A 22350-nucleotide genomic window follows, 5' to 3' on the forward strand; every position below is an offset into this window, starting at 1 on the left:
AAGAAATGACGAATCTGTATCAATAAAAATAATGTCTGCTTCTCTGTCTATGCGAGCTAGAAGACCCTACTCAGGGAGCTAGCCTCACCTAATTTCTAACAGTAATTCCTGCTGGGTATGTGCCCAACAGGGAATGGCATATATGTAGGGAGTACAACTTTAAAGAGTACCAAAGCTACCCCCTTACCACGAACTTTGCTATATCATATTAATTAGGCTTTGAATTATTTATTTATTTTTTTGCAAGGGTTCCCATCTGAGCTTCTGTGTAGATCGCCCTCTCCCCCTCCGCTCTCTTGTGGACAATATTCACAGTATAATGTTAACAACTTACATGGAGTTTACTACAAGTAAACTTCCGTCCCCTGAGAGTCTCTTATAGGAGCAATGATGGAGGGCCGCGTAGAGGCTCATCATATAAAATGGCCGCCTAGAGGCACATAAAATGGCCGCCTAGAGGCACATAAAATGGCCGCCTAGAGGCACATAAAATGGCCGCCTAGAGGCACATAAAATGGCCGCCAGGAGGCACATAAAGGGCCGCCTAGAGGAACATAAAATGGCCGCCTAGAGGCACATAAAATGGCCGCCTAGAGGCACATAAAGGGGCCGCCTAGAGGTGCATAAAGGGCCGCCTAGAGGCACATAAAATGGCCGCCTAGAGGCACATAAAATGGCCGCCTAGAGGCACATAAAATGGCCGCCTAGAGGCACATAAAATGGCCGCCTAGAGGCACATAAAATGGCCGCCTAGAGGCACACAAAATGGCCGCCTAGAGGCACATAAAGGGGCCGCCTAGAGGTGCATAAAGGGCCGCCTAGAGGCACATAAAATGGCCGTCTAGAGGCACATAAAATGGACGCCTATAGGTGCATAAAGGGCCGCCTAGAGGCACATAAAATGGCCGCCTAGAGGCACATAAAGGGCCGCCTAGAGGCACATAAAGGGCCGCCTAGAGGTGCATAAAGGGCCGCCTAGAGGCACATAAAATGGCCGTCTAGAGGCACATAAAATGGACGCCTATAGGTGCATAAAGGGCCGCCTAGAGGCACATAAAATGGCCGCCTAGAGGCACAAAAAATGGACGCCTATAGGTGCATAAAGGGCCGCCTAGATGCACATAAAATGGCCGACTAGAGGCACACAAAATGGCCGCCTAGAGGCGCATAAAGGGGGCCGCCTAGAGGCGCATAAAGGGGCCGCCTTGAGGCACATAAAGGGGACAGACTGAGGCACATAAAGAGCCGCCTAGAGGAACATAATGGGTCGCTTGTAGGTACATAAAGGGGCCGCCTAGAGGCACATAAAAGGGCCGCCTAGAGGCACATAAAGGGGCCGCCTAGAGGTACATAATGGGTCGCCTGGAGGTACATAATGGGTCGCCTAGAGGTACATAAAGAGGCCGCCTAGAGGCACATAAAATTGCCACCTTAAGGTCCATGGAACGGCCGCCTACATTCACATAAAATGGACGTCTAGAAGCCCCTAAATAGCCACCAAGAGGCCTATAAAGCGGCCGCCTTAAAGCACATAAAATGGCCACCAAGACGCAAATAAAATGGCCGCCAAGAGGCTCCTAGAATAGCCCCCTAAAATCCCATAAACAAGCCGCCTAGAGGCATGTAAAGATGCCGCCTAGAGGCACATAAAGGGCCGCCTAGAGGCACATAAAGGGCCGCCTAGAGGCACATAAAGGAGCCGCCTGGCGGTACATAAAGGAGCCGCCGAGAGGCGCATAAAGGAGCCGCCTAGAGGCGCAAAAAGGAGCCGCCTAGAGGCTCATAAAAGAGCCGCCTAGAGGCACATAAAGGAGCCGCCTAGAGGTACATAAAGGGGCCGCCTAGAGGCTCATAAAGGGCCGCCTAGAGGTACATAAAGGAGCCGCCTAGAGGCACATAAAGGGCCGCCTAGAGGCATATAAAGGAGCCACCTTGAGGCGCATAAAGGACCGCCAAGAGGCACATAAAGGAGCCCCAAGAGGCACATAAAGGGCCGCCTAGAGGCACATAAAATGGACGCCTATAGGTGCATAAAGGGCCGACTAGAGGCACATAAAATGGCCGACTAGAGGCACATAAAATGGCCGCCTAGAGGCACATAAAATGGCCGACTAGAGGCACATAAAATTGACGCCTAGAGGCACATAAAATTGACGCCTAGAGGCACATAAAATGGCCGCCTAGAGGCACATAAAATGGCCGCCTAGAGGCACATAAAATGGACGCCTATAGGTGCATAAAGGGCCGCCTAGAGGCACATAAAATGGCCGCCTAAAGGCACATAAAATTGACTCCTAGAGGCACATACAATTGACGCCTAGAGGCACATAAAATGGCCGCCTAGAGGCACATAAAATGGCCGCCTAGAGGCACATAAAATGGACGCCTATAGGTGCATAAAGGGCCGCCTAGAGGCACATAAAATGGCCGACTAGAGGCACATAAAATGGCCGCCTAGAGGCACATAAAATGGCCGCCTAGAGGCACATAAAATGGCCGCCTAGAGGCACATAAAATGGCCGTCTAGAGGCACATAAAATGGACGCCTATAGGTGCATAAAGGGCCGACTAGAGGCACATAAAATGGCCGACTAGAGGCACATAAAATGGCCGCCTAGAGGCACATAAAATGGCCGACTAGAGGCACATAAAATTGACGCCTAGAGGCACATAAAATTGACGCCTAGAGGCACATAAAATGGCCGCCTAGAGGCACATAAAATGGCCGCCTAGAGGCACATAAAATGGACGCCTATAGGTGCATAAAGGGCCGCCTAGAGGCACATAAAATGGCCGCCTAAAGGCACATAAAATTGACTCCTAGAGGCACATACAATTGACGCCTAGAGGCACATAAAATGGCCGCCTAGAGGCACATAAAATGGCCGCCTAGAGGCACATAAAATGGACGCCTATAGGTGCATAAAGGGCCGCCTAGAGGCACATAAAATGGCCGACTAGAGGCACATAAAATGGCCGCCTAGAGGCACATAAAATGGCCGCCTAGAGGCACATAAAATGGCCGCCTAGAGGCACATAAAATGGCCGTCTAGAGGCACATAAAATGGCCGCCTAGAGGCACATAAAATGGCCGCCTAGAGGCACAAAAAATGGACGCCTGTAGGTGCATAAAGGGCCGCCTAGAGGCACATAAAATGGCCGACTACAGGCACACAAAATGGCCGCCTAGAGGCGCATAAAGGGGGCCGCCTAGAGGCGCATAAAGGGGCCGCCTTGAGGCACATAAAGGGGACAGACTGAGGCACATAAAGAGCCGCCTAGAGGAACATAATGGGTCGCTTGTAGGTACATAAAGGGGCCGCCTAGAGGCACATAAAAGGGCCGCCTAGAGGCACATAAAGGGGCCGCCTAGAGGTACATAATGGGTCGCCTGGAGGTACATAATGGGTCGCCTAGAGGTACATAAAGAGGCCGCCTAGAGGCACATAAAATTGCCACCTTAAGGTCCATGGAACGGCCGCCTACATTCACATAAAATGGACGTCTAGAAGCCCCTAAATAGCCACCAAGAGGCCTATAAAGCGGCCGCCTTAAAGCACATAAAATGGCCACCAAGACGCAAATAAAATGGCCGCCAAGAGGCTCCTAGAATAGCCCCCTAAAATCCCATAAACAAGCCGCCTAGAGGCATGTAAAGATGCCGCCTAGAGGCACATAAAGGGCCGCCTAGAGGCACATAAAGGGCCGCCTAGAGGCACATAAAGGAGCCGCCTGGCGGTACATAAAGGAGCCGCCAAGAGGCGCATAAAGGAGCCGCCTAGAGGCGCAAAAAGGAGCCGCCTAGAGGCTCATAAAAGAGCCGCCTAGAGGCACATAAAGGAGCCGCCTAGAGGTACATAAAGGGGCCGCCTAGAGGCTCATAAAAGGCCGCCTAGAGGTACATAAAGGAGCCGCCTAGAGGCACATAAAGGGCCGCCTAGAGGCATATAAAGGAGCCACCTTGAGGCGCATAAAGGGCCGCCTAGAGGCACATAAAGGAGCCCCAAGAGGCACATAAAGGGCCGCCTAGAGGCACATAAAGGGCCGCCTAGAGGCACATATAGGGCCGCCTAGAGGTACATAATGGAGCCGCCTAGAGGCACATAAAGGAGCCCCCTAGAGGCACATAAAGGGCCGCCTAGAGGTGCATAAGGGGCCGCCTAGAAGCACATAATGGAGCCGCCTAGAGGCACATAAAGGGCCGCCTAGAGGTACATAAAGGCCCGCCTAGAGGTACATAATGGAGCCCCCTAGAGGCGCATCAAGGTGCCGCCTAGAGGCACATAAAGGGCCGCCAAGAGACACATAAAGGGCCGCTTAGAAGCACATAAAGGGCCGCCTAGAAGCACATAATGGAGCCGCCTATAGGTACATAAAGGGCCGCCTAGAGGTACATAAAGGGCCGCCTAGAGGCACATAAAGGGCCGCCTAGAGGCACATAAAGCGCCGCCTAGAGGCACATAAAGGGCCGCCTAGAAGCACATAAAGGGCCGCCTAGAGGCACATTAAGGAGCCGCCTAGAGGCGCATCAAGGTGCCGCCTAGAGGTACATAAAGGGGCTGCCTAGAGGTACATAAAGGGGCCGCCTAGAGGTACATAAAGGCCCGCCTAGAGGTACATAAAGGGCCGCCTAGAGGCACATAAAGGGCCGCCCAGAGGCACATAAAGGGCCGCCTAGAGGCACATAAAGGGCCGCCTAGAAGCACATAAAGGGCCGCCTAGAGGCACATAAAGGAGCCGCCTAGAGGCGCATCAAGGTGCCGCCTAGAGGTACATAAAGGGGCCGCCTAGAGGTACATAAAGGGGCCGCCTAGAGGTACATAAAGGCCCGCCTAGAGGTACATAAAGGGCCGCCTAGAAGCACATAAAGGAGCCGTCTAGAGACACATAAAGGCCCGCCTAGAAGCACATAAAGGAGCCGTCTAGAGGCACATAAAGGGCCGCCTAGAGGCACATAAAGGGGCCGCCTAGAGGCACATAAAGGGCCGCCTAGAAGTGCATAGAGGGCCGCCTAGAGGCACATAAAGGAGCCGCCTAGAAGCACATAAATGGGCCGCCTAGAGGCGCATAAAGGGCCGCCTAGAAGCACATAAAAGGGCCGCCTAGAGGCACATAATGGGCCGCCAAACGGCACATAAAGGGGCCGCCTAGAGGCGAATAAAAGAGCCGCCTAGAGGTGCATAAAGGGGCCACCTAAAGGTACATAAAGGGGCCGCCTAGAGGCACATAAAGAGGCCGCCTAGAGTTACATAAAGGGGCCGCCTAGAGGCACATAAAGGGCCGCCTGTAAGTACATAAAGGGGCCGCCTAGAGGCACATAATGGGCCGCCAAGAGGCACATAAAGGGGCCGCCTAGAGGCGCATAAAGGGGCCACCTAGAGGTACATAAATGGGCCGCTTAGAGGTGCTTAAAGTGCCACCTAGAGGAACATAAAGGGCCGCCTAGAGGCACGTTAAGGGGCCGCCTAGAGGCACATAAAGGGGCCGCCTAGAGGCACATAAAGGGCCGCTTAGAGGCACATAAAGGGCCGCCTAGAGGCACATAAAGGGCCGCCTAGAGGCACATAAAGGAGCCGCCTGGAGGTACATAAAGGGGCCGCCTAGAGGCACATAAAGGGCCGCCTAGAGGCACATAAAGGGCCGCCTAGAGGCACATAAAGGAGCCGCCTGGAGGTACATAAAGGGGCCGCCTAGAGGCACATAAAGGGGCCGCCTAGAGGCACATAAAGGGCCGCCTAGAGGTGCATAAAAGGAGCACCTAGAGGCACATAAAGGGCCGCCTAGAGGTGCATAAAGGGGCCGCCTAGAGGTACATAAAGGGGTCGCCTGGAGGCACATAAAGGGCCGACTAGAGGTGCATAAAGGGGCCGCCTAGAGGTGCATAAATGGGCCGCCTAGAGGTACATAAAGGGGCCGCCTAGAGGCACATAAAGGGCCGCTTAGAGGCACATAAAGGGCCGCCTAGAGGCACATAAAGGGCCGCCTAGAGGCACATAAAGGGTCGCCTAGAGGCACATAAAGGGCCGCCTAGAGGCACATAAAGGGCCGCCTAGAGTCACATAAAGGGGCCGCCTAGAGGCATATAAAGGGGCCACCTAGAGGCACATAAAGGGGTCGCCTAGAGGCACATAAAGGGCCGACTAGAGGTGCATAAATGGGCCGCCTAGAGGTGCATAAATGGGCCGCCTAGAGGTACATAAAAAGCCGCCTAGAGGCACATTACGGAGCCGCCTAGAGGTACATAAAGGGGCCGCCTAGAGGTACATAAAGGTGCCGCCAAGAGGCACATACAGGGGCCGCCTAGAGGCACATAAAGGGCCGCCTAGAGGCACATAAAGGAGCCGCCTAGAGTTACATAAAAGAGCCGCCTAGAGGTTCATAAAGGGCCACCTAGTGGTGCATAAAGGAGCCGCCTTGAGGCACATAAAGGGGCCGCCTAGAGGCACATAAAGGGGCCGCCTAGAGACACATAAAGGGGCCGCCTAGAGTTACATAAAGGTGCCGCCTAGAGGCACATACAGGGGCCGCCTAGAGGCACATAAAGGGCCGCCTAGAGGCACATAAAGGAACCGCCTAGAGTTACATAAAAGAGCCGCCTAGAGGTTCATAAAGGGCCACCTAGTGGTGCATAAAGGAGCCGCCTTGAGGCACATAAAGGGGCCGCCTAGAGGCACATAAAGGGGCCGCCTAGAGGAACATAAAGGGGCCGCCTATAGGCACATAAAGGAGCCGCCTAGAGGCACATAAAGGAACCGCCTAAAGTCACATAAAGGAGCCGCCTAGAGGCAAATAAAGGGCTGCCTAGAGGCTCATAAAGGGCCGCCTAGAGGCGCATAAAGGGGCCGCCTAGAGGCACATAAAGGAGCCTCCTAGAGGTGCATAAAGGGCGGCCTAGAGGAGCCGCCTAGAGGCACATAAAGGGCTGCCTAGAGGCTCATAAAGGGCCGCCTAGAGGAGCCGCCTAGAGGCACATAAAGGGCTGCCTAGAGGCTAATAAAGGGCCGCCTAGAGGCGCATAAAGGACCCGCCTAAAGGCACATAAAGGGGCCTCCTAGAGGCACATAAAGGGCTGCCTAGAGGCACATAAAGGGCCGCCTAGAGGCGCATAAAGGGGCCGCCTAGAGGCACATAAAGGAGCCTCCTAGAGGTGCATAAAGGGCGGCCTAGAGGTACATAAAGGAGCCGCCTAGAGGCACATAAAGGGCCGAATAGAGGCACATAAAGGAGCCGCCTAGAGGCACATAAAGGAACCGCCTAGAGGCACATATAGGGGCCGCCTAGAGGTACGTAAAGGAGCCGCCTAGAGGCACATAAAGGGCCGAATAGAGGCACATAAAGGAGCCGCCTAGAGGCACATATAGGGGCCGCCTAGAGGTACATGAAGGGCCGAATAGAGGCACATAAAGGACCGCCTAGAGGTGCATAAAGGGCCGCCTAGAGGAACATAAATGGGCCGCTTAAAGGTGCATAAAGGGCCGCCTAGAGGCGCATATAGGGGCCGCCTAGAGGTACATAAAGGGCCGAATAGAGGCACATAAAGGGCCGCCTAGAGGCACAATTAGGGGCCGCCTAGAGGTACATAAAGGGCCGAATAGAGGCACATAAAGGGCCGCCTAGAGGGACATTAAGGGGCCGCCTAGAGGCACATAAAGGGCCGCCTAGAGGTACATAAAGGGCCGCCTAGAGGCACATAAAGGGCCGCCTAGAGGCACATAATGGGCCGCCTAGAGGCACATAAAGAGACCGCCTAGAGGCACATAAAGGGCCGCCTAGAGGCACATAAAGGGACCACCTAGAGGCACATAAAGGGCCGCCTAGAGGCACATAAAGGACCGCCTAGAGGCACATAAAGAGCCGCCTAGAGGCACATAAAGGGCCGCCTAGAGGTACATAAATGGGCCGCTTAAAGGTGCATAAAGGGCCGCCTAGAGGCGCATAAAGGGGGCCGCCTAGAGGCGCATAAAGGGGCCGCCTAGAGGCACATAAAGGGGACAGACAGAGGCACATAAAGAGCCGCCTAGAGGAACATAATGGGTCGCTTGTAGGTACATAAAGGGGCCGCCTAGAGGCACATAAAGGGGCCGCCTAGAGGCACATAAATGGGCCGCCTAGAGGCACATAAAGGGGCCGCCTAGAGGCACATAAAAGGGCCGCCTAGAGGTACATAATGGGTCGCCTAGAGGTACATAAAGGGCCGCCTAGAGGCACATAAAGGGCCGCCCAGAGGCACATAAAGGGCCGCCTAGAGGCACATAAAGGGCCGCCTAGAAGCACATAAAGGGCCGCCTAGAGGCACATAAAGGAGCCGCCTAGAGGCGCATCAAGGTGCCGCCTAGAGGTACATAAAGGGGCCGCCTAGAGGTACATAAAGGGGCCGCCTAGAGGTACATAAAGGCCCGCCTAGAGGTACATAAAGGACCGCCTAGAAGCACATAAAGGAGCCGTCTAGAGACACATAAAGGCCCGCCTAGAAGCACATAAAGGAGCCGTCTAGAGGCACATAAAGGGCCGCCTAGAGGCACATAAAGGGGCCGCCTAGAGGCACATAAAGGGCCGCCTAGAAGTGCATAGAGGGCCGCCTAGAGGCACATAAAGGAGCCGCCTAGAGGCGCATCAAGGTGCCGCCTAGAGGTACATAAAGGGGCCGCCTAGAGGTACATAAAGGGGCCGCCTAGAGGTACATAAAGGCCCGCCTAGAGGTACATAAAGGGCCGCCTAGAAGCACATAAAGGAGCCGTCTAGAGACACATAAAGGCCCGCCTAGAAGCACATAAAGGAGCCGTCTAGAGGCACATAAAGGGCCGCCTAGAGGCACATAAAGGGGCCGCCTAGAGGCACATAAAGGGCCGCCTAGAAGTGCATAGAGGGCCGCCTAGAGGCGCATAAAGGGCCGCCTAGAAGCACATAAAAAGGCCGCCTAGAGGCACATAATGGGCCGCCAAACGGCACATAAAGGGGCCGCCTAGAGGCGAATAAAAGAGCCGCCTAGAGGTGCATAAAGGGGCCACCTAAAGGTACATAAAGGGGCCGCCTAGAGGCACATAAAGAGGCCGCCTAGAGTTACATAAAGGGGCCGCCTAGAGGCACATAAAGGGCCGCCTGTAAGTACATAAAGGGGCCGCCTAGAGGCACATAATGGGCCGCCAAGAGGCACATAAAGGGGCCGCCTAGAGGCGCATAAAGGGGCCACCTAGAGGTACATAAATGGGCCGCTTAGAGGTGCTTAAAGTGCCACCTAGAGGAACATAAAGGGCCGCCTAGAGGCACGTTAAGGGGCCGCCTAGAGGCACATAAAGGGGCCGCCTAGAGGCACATAAAGGGCCGCTTAGAGGCACATAAAGGGCCGCCAAGAGGCACATAAAGGGCCGCCTAGAGGCACATAAAGGAGCCGCCTGGAGGTACATAAAGGGGCCGCCTAGAGGCACATAAAGGGCTGCCTAGAGGCACATAAAGGGCCGCCTAGAGGCACATAAAGGAGCCGCCTGGAGGTACATAAAGGGGCCGCCTAGAGGCACATAAAGGGGCCGCCTAGAGGCACATAAAGGGCCGCCTAGAGGTGCATAAAAGGAGCACGTAGAGGCACATAAAGGGCCGCCTAGAGGTGCATAAAGGGGCCGCCTAGAGGTACATAAAGGCGTCGCCTGGAGGCACATAAAGGGCCGACTAGAGGTGCATAAAGGGGCCGCCTAGAGGTGCATAAATGGGCCGCCTAGAGGTACATAAAGGGGCCGCCTAGAGGCACATAAAGGGCCGCTTAGAGGCACATAAAGGGCCGCCTAGAGGCACATAAAGGGCCGCCTAGAGGCACATAAAGGGTCGCCTAGAGGCACATAAAGGGCCGCCTAGAGGCACATAAAGGGCCGCCTAGAGGCACATAAAGGGGCCGCCTAGAGGCATATAAAGGGGCCACCTAGAGGCACATAAAGGGGTCGCCTAGAGGCACATAAAGGGCCGACTAGAGGTGCATAAATGGGCCGCCTAGAGGTGCATAAATGGGCCGCCTAGAGGTACATAAAAAGCCGCCTAGAGGCACATTACGGAGCCGCCTAGAGGTACATAAAGGGGCCGCCTAGAGGTACATAAAGGTGCCGCCAAGAGGCACATACAGGGGCCGCCTAGAGGCACATAAAGGGCCGCCTAGAGGCACATAAAGGAGCCGCCTAGAGTTACATAAAAGAGCCGCCTAGAGGTTCATAAAGGGCCACCTAGTGGTGCATAAAGGAGCCGCCTTGAGGCACATAAAGGGGCCGCCTAGAGGCACATAAAGGGGCCGCCTAGAGACACATAAAGGGGCCGCCTAGAGTTACATAAAGGTGCCGCCTAGAGGCACATACAGGGGCCGCCTAGAGGCACATAAAGGGCCGCCTAGAGGCACATAAAGGAACCGCCTAGAGTTACATAAAAGAGCCGCCTAGAGGTTCATAAAGGGCCACCTAGTGGTGCATAAAGGAGCCGCCTTGAGGCACATAAAGGGGCCGCCTAGAGGCACATAAAGGGGCCGCCTAGAGGAACATAAAGGGGCCGCCTATAGGCACATAAAGGAGCCGCCTAGAGGCACATAAAGGAACCGCCTAAAGTCACATAAAGGAGCCGCCTAGAGGCAAATAAAGGGCTGCCTAGAGGCTCATAAAGGGCCGCCTAGAGGCGCATAAAGGGGCCGCCTAGAGGCACATAAAGGAGCCTCCTAGAGGTGCATAAAGGGCGGCCTAGAGGAGCCGCCTAGAGGCACATAAAGGGCTGCCTAGAGGCTCATAAAGGGCCGCCTAGAGGAGCCGCCTAGAGGCACATAAAGGGCTGCCTAGAGGCTAATAAAGGGCCGCCTAGAGGCGCATAAAGGACCCGTCTAAAGGCACATAAAGGGGCCTCCTAGAGGCACATAAAGGGCTGCCTAGAGGCACATAAAGGGCCGCCTAGAGGCGCATAAAGGGGCCGCCTAGAGGCACATAAAGGAGCCTCCTAGAGGTGCATAAAGGGCGGCCTAGAGGTACATAAAGGAGCCGCCTAGAGGCACATAAAGGGCCGAATAGAGGCACATAAAGGAGCCGCCTAGAGGCACATAAAGGAACCGCCTAGAGGCACATATAGGGGCCGCCTAGAGGTACGTAAAGGAGCCGCCTAGAGGCACATAAAGGGCCGAATAGAGGCACATAAAGGAGCCGCCTAGAGGCACATATAGGGGCCGCCTAGAGGTACATAAAGGGCCGAATAGAGGCACATAAAGGACCGCCTAGAGGTGCATAAAGGGCCGCCTAGAGGAACATAAATGGGCCGCTTAAAGGTGCATAAAGGGCCGCCTAGAGGCGCATATAGGGGCCGCCTAGAGGTACATAAAGGGCCGAATAGAGGCACATAAAGGGCCGCCTAGAGGCACAATTAGGGGCCGCCTAGAGGTACATAAAGGGCCGAATAGAGGCACATAAAGGGCCGCCTAGAGGGACATTAAGGGGCCGCCTAGAGGCACATAAAGGGCCGCCTAGAGGTACATAAAGGGCCGCCTAGAGGCACATAAAGAGCCGCCTAGAGGCACATAATGGGCCGCCTAGAGGCACATAAAGAGACCGCCTAGAGGCACATAAAGGGCCGCCTAGAGGCACATAAAGGGACCACCTAGAGGCACATAAAGGGCCGCCTAGAGGCACATAAAGGGCCGCCTAGAGGCACATAAAGGGCCGCCTAGAGGCACATAAAGGGCCGCCTAGAGGTACATAAATGGGCCGCTTAAAGGTGCATAAAGGGCCGCCTAGAGGCGCATAAAGGGGGCCGCCTAGAGGCGCATAAAGGGGCCGCCTAGAGGCACATAAAGGGGACAGACAGAGGCACATAAAGAGCCGCCTAGAGGAACATAATGGGTCGCTTGTAGGTACATAAAGGGGCCGCCTAGAGGCACATAAAGGGGCCGCCTAGAGGCACATAAATGGGCCGCCTAGAGGCACATAAAGGGGCCGCCTAGAGGCACATAAAAGGGCCGCCTAGAGGTACATAATGGGTCGCCTAGAGGTACATAAAGGGCCGCCTAGAGGCACATAAAGGGCCGCCCAGAGGCACATAAAGGGCCGCCTAGAGGCACATAAAGGGCCGCCTAGAAGCACATAAAGGGCCGCCTAGAGGCACATAAAGGAGCCGCCTAGAGGCGCATCAAGGTGCCGCCTAGAGGTACATAAAGGGGCCGCCTAGAGGTACATAAAGGGGCCGCCTAGAGGTACATAAAGGCCCGCCTAGAGGTACATAAAGGGCCACCTAGAAGCACATAAAGGAGCCGTCTAGAGACACATAAAGGCCCGCCTAGAAGCACATAAAGGAGCCGTCTAGAGGCACATAAAGGGCCGCCTAGAGGCACATAAAGGGGCCGCCTAGAGGCACATAAAGGGCCGCCTAGAAGTGCATAGAGGGCCGCCTAGAGGCACATAAAGGAGCCGCCTAGAAGCACATAAATGGGCCGCCTAGAGGCGCATAAAGGGCCGCCTAGAAGCACATAAAAGGGCCGCCTAGAGGCACATAATGGGCCGCCAAACGGCACATAAAGGGGCCGCCTAGAGGCGAATAAAAGAGCCGCCTAGAGGTGCATAAAGGGGCCACCTAAAGGTACATAAAGGGGCCGCCTAGAGGGACATAAAGAGGCCGCCTAGAGTTACATAAAGGGGCCGCCTAGAGGCACATAAAGGGCCGCCTGTAAGTACATAAAGGGGCCGCCTAGAGGCACATAATGGGCCGCCAAGAGGCACATAAAGGGGCCGCCTAGAGGCGCATAAAGGGGCCACCTAGAGGTACATAAATGGGCCGCTTAGAGGTGCTTAAAGTGCCACCTAGAGGAACATAAAGGGCCGCCTAGAGGCACGTTAAGGGGCCGCCTAGAGGCACATAAAGGGGCCGCCTAGAGGCACATAAAGGGCCGCTTAGAGGCACATAAAGGGCCGCCTAGAGGCACATAAAGGGCCGCCTAGAGGCACATAAAGGAGCCGCCTGGAGGTACATAAAGGGGCCGCCTAGAGGCACATAAAGGGCCGCCTAGAGGCACATAAAGGGCCGCCTAGAGGCACATAAAGGAGCCGCCTGGAGGTACATAAAGGGGCCGCCTAGAGGCACATAAAGGGGCCGCCTAGAGGCACATAAAGGGCCGCCTAGAGGTGCATAAAAGGAGCACCTAGAGGCACATAAAGGGCCGCCTAGAGGTGCATAAAGGGGCCGCCTAGAGGTACATAAAGGGGTCGCCTGGAGGCACATAAAGGGCCGACTAGAGGTGCATAAAGGGGCCGCCTAGAGGTGCATAAATGGGCCGCCTAGAGGTACATAAAGGGGCCGCCTAGAGGCACATAAAGGGCCGCTTAGAGGCACATAAAGGGCCGCCTAGAGGCATATAAAGGGCCGCCTAGAGGCACATAAAGGGTCGCCTAGAGGCACATAAAGGGCCGCCTAGAGGCACATAAAGGGCCGCCTAGAGGCACATAAAGGGGCCGCCTAGAGGCATATAAAGGGGCCACCTAGAGGCACATAAAGGGCCGACTAGAGGTGCATAAATGGGCCGCCTAGAGGTGCATAAATGGGCCGCCTAGAGGTACATAAAAAGCCGCCTAGAGGCACATTACGGAGCCGCCTAGAGGTACATAAAGGGGCCGCCTAGAGGTACATAAAGGTGCCGCCAAGAGGCACATACAGGGGCCGCCTAGAGGCACATAAAGGGCCGCCTAGAGGCACATAAAGGAGCCGCCTAGAGTTACATAAAAGAGCCGCCTAGAGGTTCATAAAGGGCCACCTAGTGGTGCATAAAGGAGCCGCCTTGAGGCACATAAAGGGGCCGCCTAGAGGCACATAAAGGGGCCGCCTAGAGGAACATAAAGGGGCCGCCTATAGGCACATAAAGGAGCCGCCTAGAGGCACATAAAGGAACCGCCTAAAGTCACATAAAGGAGCCGCCTAGAGGCAAATAAAGGGCTGCCTAGAGGCTCATAAAGGGCCGCCTAGAGGCGCATAAAGGGGCCGCCTAGAGGCACATAAAGGAGCCTCCTAGAGGTGCATAAAGGGCGGCCTAGAGGAGCCGCCTAGAGGCACATAAAGGGCTGCCTAGAGGCTCATAAAGGGCCGCCTAGAGGAGCCGCCTAGAGGCACATAAAGGGCTGCCTAGAGGCTAATAAAGGGCCGCCTAGAGGCGCATAAAGGACCCGCCTAAAGGCACATAAAGGGGCCTCCTAGAGGCACATAAAGGGCTGCCTAGAGGCACATAAAGGGCCGCCTAGAGGCGCATAAAGGGGCCGCCTAGAGGCACATAAAGGAGCCTCCTAGAGGTGCATAAAGGGCGGCCTAGAGGTACATAAAGGAGCCGCCTAGAGGCACATAAAGGGCCGAATAGAGGCACATAAAGGAGCCGCCTAGAGGCACATAAAGGAACCGCCTAGAGGCACATATAGGGGCCGCCTAGAGGTACGTAAAGGAGCCGCCTAGAGGCACATAAAGGGCCGAATAGAGGCACATAAAGGAGCCGCCTAGAGGCACATATAGGGGCCGCCTAGAGGTACATAAAGGGCCGAATAGAGGCACATAAAGGACCGCCTAGAGGTGCATAAAGGGCCGCCTAGAGGAACATAAATGGGCCGCTTAAAGGTGCATAAAGGGCCGCCTAGAGGCGCATATAGGGGCCGCCTAGAGGTACATAAAGGGCCGAATAGAGGCACATAAAGGGCCGCCTAGAGGCACAATTAGGGGCCGCCTAGAGGTACATAAAGGGCCGAATAGAGGCACATAAAGGGCCGCATAGAGGGATATTAAGGGGCCGCCTAGAGGCACATAAAGGGCCGCCTAGAGGTACATAAAGGGCCGCCTAGAGGCACATAAAGGGCCGCCTAGAGGCACATAATGGGCCGCCTAGAGGCACATAAAGAGACCGCCTAGAGGCACATAAAGGGCCGCCTAGAGGCACATAAAGGGACCACCTAGAGGCACATAAAGGGCCGCCTAGAGGCACATAAAGGGCCGCCTAGAGGCACATAAAGGGCCGCCTAGAGGCACATAAAGGGCCGCCTAGAGGTACATAAATGGGCCGCTTAAAGGTGCATAAAGGGCCGCCTAGAGGCGCATAAAGGGGGCCGCCTAGAGGCGCATAAAGGGGCCGCCTAGAGGCACATAAAGGGGACAGACAGAGGCACATAAAGAGCCGCCTAGAGGAACATAATGGGTCGCTTGTAGGTACATAAAGGGGCCGCCTAGAGGCACATAAAGGGGCCGCCTAGAGGCACATAAATGGGCCGCCTAGAGGCACATAAAGGGGCCGCCTAGAGGCACATAAAAGCGCCGCCTAGAGGTACATAATGGGTCGCCTGGAGGTACATAATAGGTCGCCTGGAGGTACATAAAGAGGCCGCCTAGAGGCACATAAAATTGCCACATTAAGGTCCATGGAACGGCCGCCTACATTCACATAAAATGGACGTCTAGAAGCCCCTAAATAGCCACCAAGAGGCCTATTAAGCGGCCGCCTTAAAGCACATAAAATGGCCACCTAGACGTAAATAAAATGGCCGCCAAGAGGCTCCTAGAATAGCCATCTAAAATCCCATAAACAAGCCGCCTAGAGGCATGTAAAGATGCCGCCTAGAGGCACATAAAGGAGCCGACTAGAGGTACATAAAGAGGCCGCCTAGAGGTATATAAAGGGGCCGCCTAGAGGTACATAAAGAGGCCGCCTAGAGGTATATAAAGGGGCCGCCTAGAGGTATATAAAGGGGCCGCCTAGAGGTACATAACAGAGCCGCCTAGAGGCACATAAAGGAACCGCCTAGAGCCTCATAAAGGAGCCGCCTGGAGGTACATAAAGGGCCGCCTAGAGGTACATAAAGGGCCGCCAAGAGGCACATAAAGGGGCCGCCGAGAAGTACATAAAGAGGCCGCCTAGAGGTACATAAAGGGGCCGCCTAGAGGTACATAAAGGAGCCGCCTAGAGGCAAATAAAGGGCCGCCTAGACGCACATAAAGGAGCCGCCTGGAGGTATATAAAGAACCCGCCTAGAGGCGCATCAAGGTGCCGCCTAGAGGTACATAAAGGGGACGCCTAGATGTACATAAAGGGGCCGCCTAGAGGTACATAAAGGCCCGCCTAGAGGTACATAAAGGGGCCGCCTAGAGGCACTTAAAGGCCCGCCTAGAGGTACATAAAGGGCCGCCTAGAGGAACATAAAGGCCCGCCTAGAAGCAAATAAAGGAGCCGTCTAGAGGCACATAAAGGGCCGCCTATAGGCACACAAAGGGGCCGCCTAGAGGCACATAAAGGGCCGCCTAGAAGTGCATAGAGGGCCGCCTAGAGGCTCATAAAGGAGCCGCCTAGAAGCACATAAAGGGGCCGCCTAGAGGCGCATAAAGGGCCGCCTAGAAGCACATAAAGGGGCCGCCTAGAGGCACATAATGGGCCGCCAAAAGGCACATAAAGGCGAATAAAAGAGCCGCCTAGAGGTGCATAAAGGGGCCACCTAAACGTACATAAAGGGGCTGCCTAGAGGCACATAAAGAGGCCGCCTAGAGGCACATAAAGGGGCCGCCCAGAGGCACATAAAGGGCCGCCTGTAAGTACATAAAGGGGCCGCCTAGAGGTATATAAAGGGGCCGCCTAGAGGTATATAAAGGGGCCGCCTAGAGGTACATAACAGAGCCGCCTAGAGGCACATAAAGGAACCGCCTAGAGCCACATAAAGGGGCCGCCTAGAGGTACATAAAGGGCCGCCAAGAGGTACATAAAGGGGCCGCCGAGAAGTACATAAAGAGGCCGCCTAGAGGTACATAAAGGGGCCGCCTAGAGGTACATAAAGGAGCCGCCTAGAGGCACATGAAGGGCCGCCTAGACGCACATAAAGGAGCCGCCTGGAGGTATATAAAGGACCCGCCTAGAGGTACATAAAGGGCCCGCCTAGAGGTACATAAAGGGGCCGCCTAGAGGTACATAAAGGGCCCGCCTAGAGGTACATAAAGGGGCCGCCTAGAGGTACATAAAGGCCCGCCTAGAGGTAAATAAAGGGGCCGCCTAGAGGCACTTAAAGGCCCGCCTAGAGGTACATAAAGGGCCGCCTAGAGGCACATAAAGGCCCGCCTAGAAGCACATAAAGGAGCCGTCTAGAGGCACATAAAGGGCCGCCTAGAGGCACATAAAGGGGCCGCCTAGAGGCACATAAAGGGCCGCCTAGAAGTGCATAGAGGGCCGCCTAGAGGCACATAAAGGAGCCACCTAGAAGCACATAAAAGGGCCGCATAGAGGCGAATAAAGGGCCGCCTTGAAGCACATAAAGGGGCCGCCTAGAGGCACATAATGGGCCGCAAAGAGGCACATATAGGGGCCGCCTAGAGGCGAATAAAAGAGCCGCCTAGAGGTGCATAAAGGGGCCTCCTTAAGGTACATAAAGGGGCCGCCTAGAGGCACATAAAGAGGCCGCCTAGAGGCACATAAAGGGGCCGCCTAGAGGCACAAAAAGGGCCGCCTGTAAGTACATAAAGGGGCCTCCTTAAGGTACATAAAGGGGCCGCCTAGAGGCACATAAAGAGGCCGCCTAGAGGCACATAAAGGGGCCGCCTAGAGGCACAAAAAGGGCCGCCTGTAAGTACATAAAGGGGCCGCCTAGAGGCACATAATGGGCCGCCAAGATGCACATAAAGGAGCCGCCTAGAGGCACATAAAAGGCCGCCTAGAGGCACATAAAGGGCCGCCTAGAGGTGCATAAAAGGAGCACCTAAAGGCACATAAAGGGCCGCCTAGAGGTGCATAAAGGGGTCTCCTAGAGGTACATAAAGGAGTCGCCTAGAGGCACATAAAGGGGCCGCCTAGAGGCACATTAAGGGTCGCCTAGAGGCACATAAAGGGCCGCCTAGAGGTGCATAAAGGGGCCGCCTAGAGGTGCATAAAGGGGCCGCCTAGAGGTATATAAAGGGGCCGCCTAGAGGCACATTAAGGGCCGCTTAGAGGCACATAAAAGGCCGCCTAGAGGCACATAAAGGGCCGCCTAGAGGCACATAAAGGGGCCGCCTTGAGGCACATAAAGGGCCGCCTAGAGGCACATAAAGGGCCGCCTAGAGGCACATAAAGGGCCGCCAAGAGGTACATAAAGAGCCGTCTAGAGGCATATAAAGGGCCGCCTAGAGGCACATAAAGGGGCCGCCTAGAGGCATATAAAGGGGCCGCCTCGAGGCACATAAAGGGCCGCCTAGAGGCACATAAAGGGGCCGCCTAGAGGCACATAAATGAGCCGCCTAGAGGCACATAAAGGAGCCGCCTAGAGGCACATATAGGGGCAGCCTCGAGGCACATAAAGGGGCCGCCTACAGGCACATAAAGGGGCCAGCTAGAGGTGCATAAAGGGCCGCCTAGAGACACATAAAGGGGCCGCCTACAGGCACATAAAGGGGCCGCCTAGAGGTACATAAAGGGGCCGCCTAGAGGTACATAAAGGCCTGCCTAGAGGTGCATAAAGGGGCCGCCAAGAGGCACAAAAACGGGCCGTCTACAGGCACATAAAGGGGCCGCCTACAGGCACATGAAGGGGCCGCCTAGAGGCACATAAAGGGGCCGCCTAGAGGTACATAAAGGGGCCGCTTAGAGGTACATAAAGGGGCCGCCTAGAGGTACATAAAGGGGCCGCCTAGAGGAACATAAAGGGGCCGCTAAGAGGCACATAAAGGGCCGCCAAGAGGCACATAAAGGAGCCGCCTAGAGGTACATAAAAGAGCCGCCTAGAGGTTCATAAAGGTTCACCTAGTGGTGCATAAAGGAGCCGCCTAGAGGCACATAAAGGGGCCGCCTAGAGGCACATAAAGGGGCCGCCTAGAGGCACATAAAGGGGCCGCCTATAGGCACATAAAGGAGCCGCCTAGAGGCACATAAAGGAACCGCCTAAAGTCGCATAAAGGAGCCGCCTAGAGGCACATAAAGGGCTGCCTAGAGGCTCATAAAGGGCCGCCTAGAGGCGCATAAAGGAGCCGCCTAGAGGCACATAAAGGGGCCGCCTAGAGGCACATAAAGGGCTGCCTAGAGGCACATAAAGGGCCGCCTAGAGGCGCATAAAGGGGCCGCCTAGAGGCACATAAAGGAGCCTCCTAGAGGTGCATAAAGGGCGGCCTAGAATTACATAAAGGAGCCGCTTAGAGGCACATAAAGGGCCGAATAGAGGCACATAAAGGAACCGCCTAGAGGCACATAAATGGGCCGAATAGAGGCACATAAAGGAGCCGCCTAGAGGCACATAAAGGAACCGCCTAGAGGCACATATAGGGGCCGCCTAGAGGTACATAAAGGAGCCGCCTAGAGGCACATAAAGGGCCGAATAGAGGCACATAAAGGAACCGCCTAGAGGCACATATAGGGGCCGCCTAGAGGTACATAAAGGAGCCGCCTAGAGGCACATAAAGGGCCGAATAGAGGCACATAAAGGAGCCGCCTAGAGGCACATAAAGGAACCGCCTAGAGGCACATAAAGGGCCGCCTAGAGGCACATAAAGGGCCGCCTAGAGGCACATAAAGGGCCGCCTGGAGGTACATAAAGGGCCGCCTAGAGGCAGATAAAGGGCCGCTTAGAGGCACATAAAGGGCCGCCTAGAGGTGCATCAAGGGCCGCATAGAGGCACATAAAGGGCCGCCTAGAGGCACATAAAGGGGCCGCCTAGAGGTACATAAAGGGCCGCCTAGAGGCACATAAAGGGCCGCCTAGAGGCACATAATGGGCCGCCTAGAGGCACATAAAGGGACCGCCTAGAGGCACATAAAGGGCCGCCTAGAGGCACATAAAGGGACCGCCTAGAAGTACATAAAGGGCCGAATAGAGGCACATAAAGGACCGCCTAGAGGTGCATAAAGGGCCGCCTAGAGGAACATAAAGGGCCGCCTAGAGGCACATTAAGGGGCCGCCTAGAGGCACATAAAGGGCCGCCTAGAGGTACATAAAGGCCCGCCTAGAGGCACATAAAGGGCCGCCTAGAGGCACATAATGGGCCGCCTAGAGGCACATAAAGGGACCGCCTAGACGCACATAAAGGGCCGCCTAGAGGCACATAAAGGGACCGCCTAGAGGCACATAAAGGGCCGCCTACAGGCACATAAAGGGCCGCCTAGAGGCACATAAAGGGCCGAATAGAGACACATAAAGGAGCCGCCTAGAGGCACATAAAGGGACCGCCTAGACGCACATAAAGGGCCGCCTAGAGGCACATAAAGGGACCGCCTAGAGGCACATAAAGGGCCGCCTAGAGGCACATAAAGGGCCGCCTAGAGGCACATAAAGGGCCGCCTAGAGGCACATAAAGGGCCGCCTAGAGGTACATAAATAGCCCGCTTAAAGGTGCATAAAGGGCCGCCTAGAGGAACATAAAGGGCCGCCTAGAGGCACATTAAAGGACCGCTAAGAGGTACATAAATGGGCCGCTTAAAGGAGCATAAAGGGCCGCCTAGAGGAACATAAAATGGCCGCCTAGAGGCACATAAAATGGATGCCTATAGGTGCATAAAGGGCCGCCTAGAGGCACATAAAATGGCCGCCTAGAGGCACATAAAATGGACGCCTATAAGTGCAAAAAGGGCCGCCAAGAGGCACATAAAATGGCCGCCTAGAGGCACATAAAATGGACGCCTATAGGTGCATAAAGGGCCGCCTAGAGGCATATAAAATGGCCGACTAGAGGCACATAAAATGGCCGCCTAGAGGCGCATAAAGGGGGCCGCATAGAGGCGCATAAAGGGGCCGCCTAGAGGCACATAAAGGGGACAGACAGAGGCACATAAAGAGCCGCCTAGAGGAACATAATGGGTCGCTTGTAGGTACATAAAGGGGCCGCCTAGAGGCACATAAAGGGACCGCCTAGAGGCACATAAAGCGGCCGCCTTGAGGCACATAAAGGGCCGCCTAGAGGCACATAAAGGGCCGCCAAGAGGTACATAAAGAGCCGTCTAGAGGCATATAAAGGGCCGCCTAGAGGCACATAAAGGGGCCGCCTAGAGGCATATAAAGGGGCCGCCTAGAGGCACATAAAGGGCCGCCTAGAGGCATATAAAGGGCCGCCTAGAGGCACATAAAGGGGCCGCCTAGAGGCACATAAATGAGCCGCCTAGAGGCACATAAAGGAGCCGCCTAGAGGCACATATAGGGGCAGCCTCGAGGCACATAAAGGGGCTGCCTACAGGCACATAAAGGGGCCAGCTAGAGGTGCATAAAGGGCCGCCTAGAGACACATAAAGGGGCCGCCTACAGGCACATAAAGGGGCCGCCTAGAGGTACATAAAGGGGCCGCCTAGAGGTACATAAAGGCCTGCCTAGAGGTGCATAAAGGGGCCGCCAAGAGGCACATAAAGGGGCCGCCTACAGGCACATAAAGGGGCCGCCTACAGGCACATAAAGGGGCCGCCTAGAGGCACATAAAGGGGCCGCCTAGAGGTACATAAAGGGGCCGCTTAGAGGTACATAAAGGGGCCGCCTAGAGGTACATAAAGGGGCCGCCTAGAGGAACATAAAGGGGCCGCCAAGAGGCACATAAAGGGCCGCCAAGAGGCACATAAAGGAGCCGCCTAGAGGTACATAAAAGAGCCGCCTAGAGGTTCATAAAGGTTCACCTAGTGGTGCATAAAGGAGCCGCCTAGAGGCACATAAAGGGGCCGCCTAGAGGCACATAAAGGGGCCGCCTAGAGGCACATAAAGGGGCCGCCTATAGGCACATAAAGGAGCCGCCTAGAGGCACATAAAGGAACCGCCTAAAGTCGCATAAAGGAGCCGCCTAGAGGCACATAAAGGGCTGCCTAGAGGCTCATAAAGGGCCGCCTAGAGGCGCATAAAGGGGCCGCCTAGAGGCACATAAAGGGCTGCCTAGAGGCTCATAAAGGGCCGCCTAGAGGAGCCGCCTAGAGGCACATAAAGGGCTGCCTAGAGGCTCATAAAGGGCCGCCTAGAGGCGCATAAAGGAGCCGCCTAGAGGCACATAAAGGGGCCGCCTAGAGGCACATAAAGGGCTGCCTAGAGGCACATAAAGGGCCGCCTAGAGGCGCATAAAGGGGCCGCCTAGAGGCACATAAAGGAGCCTCCTAGAGGTGCATAAAGGGCGGCCTAGAATTACATAAAGGAGCCGCTTAGAGGCATATAAAGGGCCGAATAGAGGCACATAAAGGAGCCGCCTAGAGGCACATAAAGGAACCGCCTAGAGGCACATATAGGGGCCGCCTAGAGGTACATAAAGGAGCCGCCTAGAGGCACATAAAGGGCCGAATAGAGGCACATAAAGGAGCCGCCTAGAGGCACATAAAGGAACCGCCTAGAGGCACATATAGGGGCCGCCTAGAGGTACATAAAGGAGCCGCCTAGAGGCACATAAAGGGTCGAATAGAGGCACATAAAGGAGCCGCCT

The 22350-nt window shown here is 55.2% G+C and overlaps 1 protein-coding gene across 1 annotated transcript in view; it reads right to left on the minus strand.

Annotated features, from left to right (window-relative positions):
* LOC123751235 (uncharacterized) overlaps positions 1-22350 on the minus strand; it is a 114827-nt gene that overhangs the window by 84109 nt on the left and 8368 nt on the right. The gene's annotated exons all lie outside the window — the stretch shown is intronic.

The sequence above is a fragment of the Procambarus clarkii genome, chromosome 6 (genome assembly GCF_040958095.1).
Source record: "Procambarus clarkii isolate CNS0578487 chromosome 6, FALCON_Pclarkii_2.0, whole genome shotgun sequence".
Classification (NCBI taxonomy): Eukaryota; Metazoa; Arthropoda; class Malacostraca; order Decapoda; family Cambaridae; genus Procambarus; species Procambarus clarkii.